The sequence below is a fragment of the Amblyomma mixtum genome, unplaced genomic scaffold, assembly GCF_055824585.1.
Source record: "Amblyomma mixtum isolate Tamu unplaced genomic scaffold, ASM5582458v1 scaffold_29, whole genome shotgun sequence".
In the NCBI taxonomy this organism is placed as follows: domain Eukaryota; kingdom Metazoa; phylum Arthropoda; class Arachnida; order Ixodida; family Ixodidae; genus Amblyomma; species Amblyomma mixtum.
In genome coordinates this window covers 548,550-558,713 of record NW_028317726.1, presented here as the reverse complement: position 1 = coordinate 558,713, position 10,164 = coordinate 548,550, and the positions used below count along the sequence as shown (strand labels likewise).

The window sequence follows — 10,164 nt, the reverse complement described above, 5'->3', positions numbered from 1 at the left end:
GCTGGGCGATGACCTCGTTCATAGTTTGCTCGGCATCAAGGATAGAGAGCCTGATGTGTTCGGATAGTTTAGAACGGAATCTAGCGAATGCGAGTTGTGTCCGGAACCAGCAAGCGCAACGTCCTTCTTGCGGGGAATTCGCCAAAGAGTCGACGTCAATACCGGAGGACGTCGTCAGGGCGCTTATACTCTGCGCGACGAAACTTTCTTCCGAGATACTTCTTTGGAGATTTCGTCCGAGATTTCTTCCTAGTTGAGAAAATGCTTCCGTAATTTTTCGGAGCGCTCCTTTGACTTCCAATAAGGCGTTCGCGAAGCTTTCGTCCAGCAGTCCTTCGCCGCTGGAAGGGACTACGCAGTCCACGTCCAGGTGATGCACGATGTCCCGGTGCAAGATGATGTTGCCGCACCTGTGACAGTTGACGGCATGAAACTGGCAGTCGTTGGCAAAATGCTCCACCATGGCGGGGACCACGTCTTCGAGGTCGCAGCCGTTCTGGACGTTCCAACAGCGTACCTTTCGGCCGAGGACGCTTTCTTTGCTGAAGGTTGACCACACCACGTCTTCCTTCTGGAACGGTTCCCTGTCCAGAGGGCAGTGGCTTTGCTTGTCCCCACCGCGGTCGTAGCAATGCTGGCACAGGTGATGGTGGCAGGGAAGCTTTGCCAGTGAGGAAGGCACGATACCACAGACACTGCACACTCTGCTCGACGGGAAAGGGTTCACGAACGAGGTGGGCCGCCAGTCGAGGATGCTGCCGAATCCGAACACCGTCTGTCTGCCGGTTGAAGCTATGACTGAAACTTCGGGTACCGACGTCCCAAACGAATTGAGCACCACAAATGCAGAGGGCTTGTTGCAGCAGGAAACGGTACGAAGATAGCTCTGTGATAAGAACGGCGTTCACAGCGCCATATCGGTGAAGGCTGTGCGGTGGCTATCACAGAGGTGAATCACGCTCATCTAATTTAATATTCGCAAACACAACAGAATATCCTCACGTCTCTTTTGCGATAGGCAGGAAATTGGGCGCGTCTAAACAAGTGGAAGAGTGAGCCACACTCGAACAGTATAGAATGTTGGGCGTATGTGGGTTATTCGTGTGACGACACGGGCGCCATTTTGTTGCCCAGCGTGTAGCTTCTGCGATGCAGGCCGGAGTAGGTGGAGACAGGTCGATCAGACTAGTGTTCCTGTATATACAGGAACACTAGATCAGACTGGCGTGGCCGCCTTTCGCCGATCTCCACGAACAACAAAACGGTGGCCGCTGTGACGTCCCTGAATATTCTCTACAGTGAAATAGACAATACCTTCTGTTATGGCCAGGATCTACTGCTTCTGAAAGTGAGTAATATTTGCCAGAGAGCGACATTGAGTGCAGGGTCAAAACGAGACCATCACGGCTCAACCAACAGACGTTACAAACGATTACACGCAAATTATTAATGAGTGGTTAGCGGAAGAACCAAGTATGGGTAATTACAGATATGTGGTATATATATATATATATATATATATATATATATATATATATATATATATATATATATATATATATACGGCGAAAACAAGAAATATTACATTTCAAAATATAATTTTCTCAGCGATGAAATCATCTTTCGCGCCCGAAAAAACATGAAGACAGCCAAAAGGAGTCCAGGAATGAATTTTTTAATAAGAAGAAAACTTGACTGCAGTTGCCTTCAGTAAACCTTAAAATGTTGCCACTCAGTTCTGCTCATAACGCATAAGCGTAGTGTAAACGTTGTCAGACAGTGTAGACTGCCTTTCAGATCATATTCTACAGTCTTATTCAATAAATTAGAAAAAAATCTGCTTACATTATCTTACACACCAATTAATTGCTGGCAATAACTGCTGACTGCTGTATATAAAATTCACAGAACAGGTGAAAAAAGGCCCCAAAATTACGCGCGAAAAAAACAATACGGCCAAAAGTGCAGAGAGGATGTGGTTTATTGGTTTATGTGCTTTAACGTCCCAGAGTGACTGAGGCTATGAGAGACGCCGTAGTGAAGGGCTCCGGAAATTTCGACCACCTGGGGTTCTTTAACGTGCACTGACATCGCACAGCACACAGGCCTCTAGAATTTCACCTTCATCGAAATTCGGCCGCCGCGGCCGGAATCGAACCCGCGTCTTTCGGGTCAGCAGCCGAGCGCCGTAACCACTGAGCCACCACGGCGGGTTGGTGTGAAGAGGAGTCAGCGCTGATGCTGTAAAGTCCCTCTGGCACGCTGCTTATTTTTGTTTGTCATCATCATCATCAGTCTGACTAGGCCCAGCGCAAGGCAAGGGCCTCTCCCATATCTCTCCAGTTAACCCCGGCCTTTGCCAGTTGCGGCCACCGTATACTCTCAAACTTCTCAATCTCATCCGCCCAACCACCTATTGCCTCCCCCTGCTATGTTTGCCGTTTCTGGGAATCCACTCCGTTACACTTAAGGACCAGCGGCTATCTTCCCTTCGCATCACATGCCCCGCCCAAGCCCGTTTCTGCCTCTTGATTTCGACTGGGATGTCATTAACCCGCGTTTGTTTCCACCCCCCCACTCGGCCCGCTTTTTCTTAACATTATTTTTGTTCGTTATCACCCATTAAAAACTTGAGAATTTGCCAGAGTAGGTGACATGAAAAGATGCACTGCCCTCTGCCACCACAATCGCACTGACACTTCAAGGTATGGTGCCCAACAAAACACCACCAGAATGAAAATGGCTGCAGGAAAATACGATCTCTTTGTGTGGAGAAAATAACGCGACATTAGTCGTTTTGCAATCAACGCGTCTCCTAAGCTACAAACATAAGCCGCAGGCGCAGTTTGTTGTCTGCGATAAAGCCACCTATTGCAATGTTCGAATAAGCATCTCTTTCAAGCGGACACACCACGTCCTTACTAAGACCGAAAGCCCGCTGGCCTCCTCTCATCTTCAACGGCCTGCTTAAAACTTCCCTTCCTCTGCAACGCTAGGATGAATAAAATGCAGATTCGTTGCTTTCTGCATGGCCCACTCCAAGAACTGGTCGAACAGGCCTTTGATGAAATATACACGAAGCCAAAGAACATTCGACTGCGCAGAACATGAGCGGGGTATCATCAGGTACCCGTAGTAATAACGAGCGTCGCCTTCGTTGCCTGTGAAATCCTCCATGGAATGATCTGATTTCAAACAGAAACGCTTCCAGTCATCTATGGTCCACTCGTAAGGCGTCGACACGTTGAGTACGTCGCTATGGATGCTGCGAGACACATTGGCCAGCAGTTCCAGGGCATCCGCTTCATCCAGTAACGGGGCTGTCGGTTGTGTAGGCGTAGGCTCAGGCGTAACAGGAATCAGCCCGCAGTCTTCATTCAAGGATTCAACAGTCTTTGCCTCCAATCCTTCTATGTTTCGGTTTCATTCATGGGAGATGGCGTGTTCTGAAAACGCCTTGCTTTCGGCCATGCCATTCACATTGCGGGATGAGAAGTGGCCCAGCTGCTATGCGACTGAGGCCTGGATATCAACCCGGCACTCCGCACTCGTCTTTTCAAAGGCGGCCGTTGAAATATTTCACTGGCGACAGTGGAAGACAGCGCCACCACCACACTGTTTATATCAAGACTCTCCTGAGATGCATCCAGCTTCGGATTCAAGGAGACATTCTCTTGCGAGATTTTTCGCAGACCTTCCGTAACTTCCAAAAAGGCGTTGACAAAGTTGTCGACAAGCGGTTGCTCATGTTTGCAGGGTAGAGCGCATGCGGGCTCCTGATGATGCGCGATGTCCCGGTGATGTACAGTCGGGGACATAAGTCTCTGAAACATGTGCTCCCTAAACGAAGCCGATAGCGCTAATAATACGCTGCGGATGGAGACTACACTTGTGGAGGTGGAAGTTTTGATCCTGTTCTTTCACCTTCACAAGTGCAGTGGTCAGCCAACGGCTAACAGCAGAGCTGCCGACTTCGTTGATGGAACACACTGTCCAGGAACTTTCGTCCCCCGACTGTACCTTCTAGCTGCATCTGGGACAGCTCACCACCACGTGGAACTGGCAAGCATTGGCGAAGTACTCAAGCATGGCGGAGGTGGAGTCCACGTCGCAGCCCTTCTCCACGTTCCAGCAGCGCACCTTGCGGCCGAGGATAGTGTCTCTGCTGAAGGTTGACCACAGCACGTCTTCCCCCTGGAACGGCTCTTCGTCTAGAGGGCAATAACCACGTTTGGCTCCTCTGGGGGCTTTCGTCAGTTATGAGGGCTCTCAGCCAAGGAGAGAGGAGGACGAAACGCTCAGACACGCAGCCCTGGCAGCGACAACGTGCGAACCGCGTTGCGGGAAGCACATACTGTGAAAGAAATTTCCTGTGCGTTCTTTATACTTCTGGCAGACGGCGGGGGCTACGACAGGCCCTCAGCAATTTCTTTTTTTCTGGTGGCCCGCTGAATCACACAGACAGCGGAAAGGCTGGAGATTTTTGGTCAGCTTTCCTGAAAGCGGCCACGGGACTGCTCGCGACACCTGGTGTGCAAAGAGAGAAGCACGAGTTGGCGCGGATATGTGAACAGATAAAATGCCTTGGACGTAAGCTTTGCGGCGGTTTAACCACATCGAAATAGTCTGGCATAACGCAGCGCATCCAATGTCGGCAAAGGCGACAAGGACTTGAACAGAGTCGTTGGCCAACAATGCGGCATTGTAACGCTACGCCCTGCATTTATGGCCAAGCTCCAGAGGAGGAGGTGGTGAGTGACAAAATGGCTGGGGTTAAACTCAGTTATACCTAATGACTCGAGCGAAGGACCGACCTCCACCGCTTAGCAGACCCGAGCCCCCAAAGGCTCCGACTGAAGCGAGCGCGGCCATGCGCGCGCTACATACGGCTATTCACGTGGTCATGTCACGTGGTAAGGCGGAGGCTCGTCGCAGCGGCGAGGCGAGCGGCGCAGGCGGAGCACGGCTCCAGCTCAAACTTCCAATGTCCACACCAACCGAAAAACTAATGGCCCTGGGAGTATCAAACACCTTCGACGAACTACGAGAAGCGCAACGTAGTGCGCAATTAGACAGACTCACTCAAACCAGAACGGGAAGACACCTACTGGAGAAATTACGGCTACCTCTAGGTACACAAAGAGACAAGGAACAGATTAATAATGAAGACAGAAACAACATCCGGGTAAGACCAATACCACGACACATGGATCCGAATTTACATCATGAAAGACGACAAGCCAGAGTCCGAGCACTCACCAGGGAACTCAGCGACAATCCCAACGTAGTCTACACGGACGCAGCAAAGTACCGATACCAACGCAAAACAATCGCCGTTGTAGCAGACGAAGGAGGGCAAGAAATAACCAGCGCAACGATAAACAACCCAAACATAGAAGCAGCTGAAGAAGCCGCCATTGCTCTCGCAATATCGCACGGGAACGCAACAGGACACAACCTCACTATAGTGACGGACTCCAAACAAGCATGTAGAAACTACACAAGAGGCAGGATCGACAACATCGCCAATCATATTCTACACACGACGAGAAGACACAAAAACACTAAACATAGTATAGTGTGGGTTCCGAGACATGAGGGGATGAGGGGCAACGTGGCAGCAGACGAGTTAGCTCGAGGATACGTCAACCGAGCAGACTCAGCACTTTGCACCACGGGCACCTTTGACCCAGTTACCCCCACGTACTCAGATATACTCGATCATTACAGGGGTCAGCGGAAACGCTACCCAGCCCCACACAAAAGGCTCACCAAAGAGGAGGCGGTAGACTGGCGCAGACTACAAACCGGTACCTACCCACACCTTCACAAACTACACAAGATTTTCCCTACACAATATGCAGACGAATGTCCGTGGTGTCAGGGTAAACCTACACTAGAACATATCACATGGACCTGCCCTAAGGCAGACTTAGAGCCAAGAATAAACCCGAGTGTGATGCAGTGGGAGCACTTGCTGGCCAGCGAGGACGAGGAAGCGCAACGATTCCTTGTGCGCCGAGCCACGATGGCAGCAGTCAAGTGCGGCATCCTGGACCAAGGATCGACCACGGCGCCCAGTGACCCGTAAGGGTCAAGAACACCAATTTATTGACAATAAAGTTTTTTCCATCCATCCATCCATCCAGCTGTGGTCAGTCACGTGGTATGACGTCCGGCGTGTGAAGCCTGGCTCAAGGTCAAAGTTAAACCTTGGTGACCTTGAAAGTTGCAGCTCGGAGAGTGGAGCTTCTTTCGCTCCAAAAGATGAGAGGCAACGGATCCGATGTTTATGAACTAAATACGAACAAGTGTGACCAGTATTGCGAGCAGCCGTTGCCGCAGACGTTGCGCATTCACACGTCTCCGCTGTCCACTCGCATTTATTGGATCTGCTAGGAAAAGTCTGACATCCGCTTGTGTGCAGTCGTCACCGCTTCCATTGCGCTTCTACGCTTCCGCGCATTCGCTTGTCTGATTAATCTTTCGTTAGCTTTGTTCTCGGTTCATGAAAGAAAGGAGGAAGCACACAGAGAGCAATAAAGGGTGATAAGATATGCGTGGAGTGAGCTACACAAACGAGCAACCCGTACCCAAGGCGGAACCGGGAGAGCGGATAGTTTGATTAACAGTTACAAATTTCTGACGTCCTTCAAGGAAGAACTCAAGCTATCGTATAGACGCTTTACAGCGCCGTATCATGGGGGCTGCCATCTTTGGTCACGTGATCACGCCGCCATTACACGCCTCCTGACTGCTAGGCGCGCGCCTCGTCGCGAAGCCTGCTGCGTCTGAAGGTTCCGTTCCAACAGGCAGTGTTTCGGCAGATACGGTTGTAAAGGAGTGGGTAGACGACACTATGGTTTGGCCAAAGATTAGAAAGATACGTGAGAACCCTAATTTGATCACTTCAGGAGTGAAAACCTGATCGGGCTTCATGTTGCGGAGAGCCGCTGAGCTCTCCACCTCTTCGAGCCAACAGCTGGATCACCTGAATGCTTGTCTTTGCATGCAATGAAGGCTTTGCTTAATGTTTTTTTATTGTTATTATCTAAAACGGCAAGGTTTAATGGTTCTGATCCGCGCAGGTCGTTGTCCTATTGTGTACCCGCATGCAGACACTGTTCTAAAACGCTCGCATGCACATCGTAGGCATTTGCTTACAACCTGTTAACCGTGCTTCGGAAACCTAAAAATATTTTCTACTGGTTTGTTAAACATAGAAAAGCGACAAAAATAGACAAACAAATGTTGAGTATCATGGCAGCAGTACCATGCATCAAGCAGCCTTCAAAAGCTGGCGTGCAATCGTTTCGAAGGACAACGCGGCAAAATTGTAATAACGCGCGTATGGCAACGCGTTCATACTACACGAAGTTCACAATTACATCAGCCTCACAAATAAAATCGTGGTACTCTCGACGCTCGATATGAGGGCATGGAAATACTCGAGGTCTCGTTGGTTGTAATTAATCAGCTTCCCTCTGAACGTGCGGAGTCACTTTTAGGGACTGTCTCGCATGGAGCGCGAGCAAGTGACAACCACCAAGCACAGCAACTGTAAAGCAAATGCTTTATTCCGAATACGGTCCACGAAAACCGCGCTACTTGGAGCTAAGTTCAACAGTAGCACCAAGACAGCGTGTAATACACGACAATGGAGTGCATATTGCAACCGTGCAAAACGACGCAGGACGAAGAGAGGAAAGCACAGGACAAGACATGGAACTTCAACTAAAGTTTCGGCTATTTATCAGGTGTCATTACGGTTCCTGTATAAATGTGGTTTTCCTGTAGTATACTTTAGTTGAAGTTCCGTGTCTTGTCCTGTGCTTTCCTCTCTTCGTCGTGCGTCGTTTTGCGCGGTTGCAATATGCACTCCATTGTCAACCACCAACTAGCCCGCCTTCACTTGTTACATGTGTAATACACGGGCTGACGGCAAGCGTTTCCGCTCGCGCGGCTGTGCAGTGCATAATAAACAGTAGCGGTATTTAGGAGCGTAAGTCGTCTTTTTTTTCGTTCCTAATTCGGCCACGGGCTCTCTTTTTACTAATGACCACACACCATATGGGGCCTCAGCAATGGGGCCCCAGCACAATGCAAAGAAACTGAAAGCATGAAGTGACGGTTTTGGTGGCGGAACAGCTTCTTCATGCGGCTGTGTTGTGCACTTACTCACAGATTTTCCAAGATCGAAACCTTTATATATTGACTATCTAAAGCTGGCGAACATGTTTGTTGAGTTCGTCCGTTCGGAAAGGGTGCATGGCGAACGGGTGCGAACATTGGTATTTCCTACTTGTTCAGTTCTGTTCCGTGAAGCTCGCAAAGAATCGCATCCTGTACCTTTAACTATCTGTTGCAATTCTTGCAATCCAGAACTCACCACGTATTTCCTCTTCCTTTTCATGTCGTAGAAAGAACACATTCGGCATCCACCCGCGATATTTCCACTGCTGCGTCGAGGCGTACACGCCGGGGATTTACGAGGCCCGTAATGGCGCCGTGTTCCGAGCGCACGTGTGGCGCCATCTGGTCTCAAACGGAAGAACTGTGCGCTGTAAACGGTCTATAAAACTTTAGTACCGAGGCCAATTATGAGGAGTTTATTTTAATAGACACCTTGTGAGCATTTGGCCCCTCTTTCTCGGCGTATGAGGACGCGCACGAGGCACCCACGCGGTGGGCGGTGTTCTGTTGGGGGCGAGTGCACCTGGCTGCACTGAAACGACGGTGACCATATTGCGCATGTCAGGCAGGTTCCAGGACGGCAGCGCGTACGAATTGCACGTGACCCGTACCACGCTAGATAAGCCGCAAGCAAACGGCAGTGGTTTTAAGCATGAAATGCTTTTAGCTCCCGTTGTCGGCAGTGTGGTGACGTCACGCCGAGACCGAGAGGCAGCATCCGGGCACTGAATTCCACTGATCCGGGCACTGAAATCCACTCATCCGGGCACTGAAACGAGAGCATCCGGGCACCGTACGAGATTTAACGAGACTCAAACGTGATCTGTTAAGGGCTTTGAAAGAGGGCCGCTTAGAGCAAGACGGGAGGTGACGTCACGCCGAGACCGAGAGCCAACATCCGGGCATTGAATTCCACTCATCCGGGCACTGCATTCCACACATCCGGCAGCTGAAACGAGAGCATCCGGGCACCGTACGAGATTTAACGAGACTCATACGTGATCTGTTAGGGGCTTTGAGAGAGGGCCGCTTAGAGCAAGACGGGAGCTCCAGGGCGACAAGGGCTTTGGGCGGAAAAACTGCTTCCGCGCCGTACCCAATGATGGCGCGGCGGTCCCACACACTCACGCATGTAAAAGACCGGCCGCTGGGCCTTCAGCTCATGACGTTTCCCCCTTTGGCAGGCAGATGTATACACGCTCGCGGAGTATTCGAACCCGCTGCATATACATTCTTGTCAGGCCTGCGTCTCGTCGTGTGCGCGTACGCTTCGACGCAACAAGAAGAGTGTGGTGTGGTGTGTTGAACAATAGACCCATTTCAAGACCCATTTTTACTCTTGTGGCTGTTTGAATTAAGACAGTTTTGTTACTGTAGTTGCTGGTGGTTCGTCGCACGGATTGCGGCTCGCGGCTCAGCGAAGGCTGAGGTCTTCTTCCTTTAGCGTACCGTGTACCATGTTACGAGGCACCTTTAGCATGCCATGTTACCGGTACCGGGATACCGGGAGCCTGCTCGCAGCCAATGCAAAGTGCGCAAGTCGCCTTGACAGCGCCAGATGGGGCCAGGTTCCCGGCAGGTGCGCGCGCGCCTGAAGTATCCGGATCAATCATCGGGACCAATCATCGGCGGTAGGCGGGCTCCCTGTACTCCGTTAGCGGTAACGGTAACACGGTACACTGCACGCTAGAAGTGTCTAATAACAAAAGCCAGTGAAACACCTTATTGAACGCCTTGGACAAGTCTAAAGAGATGCAGTCTGCAATGGACCGGCGATCAAAACTGATAAGTAATTGACGAGTGAGTAAACGAAGCTGTGTTTCACACGAGTGTGGCTTGCGAAAACCACGTCACGCTGGGTGAAAAAATAATTTGGATTTTAACAAGTTTAATATTTGTGAAAAGAGGGCATGTTCCACTATTTCACAAACGGTATTGGTGACTGAAATAAGACGATAGTAACGACATTAG

The 10,164-nt window shown here is 50.4% G+C and overlaps 1 pseudogene; it reads right to left on the bottom strand.

The window, feature by feature from the left end:
* Positions 1–2,276: 2,276 nt before the first annotated feature.
* LOC149324501 (uncharacterized) lies at positions 2,277–4,872 on the bottom strand (annotated as a pseudogene).
* Positions 4,873–10,164: the final 5,292 nt, after the last annotated feature.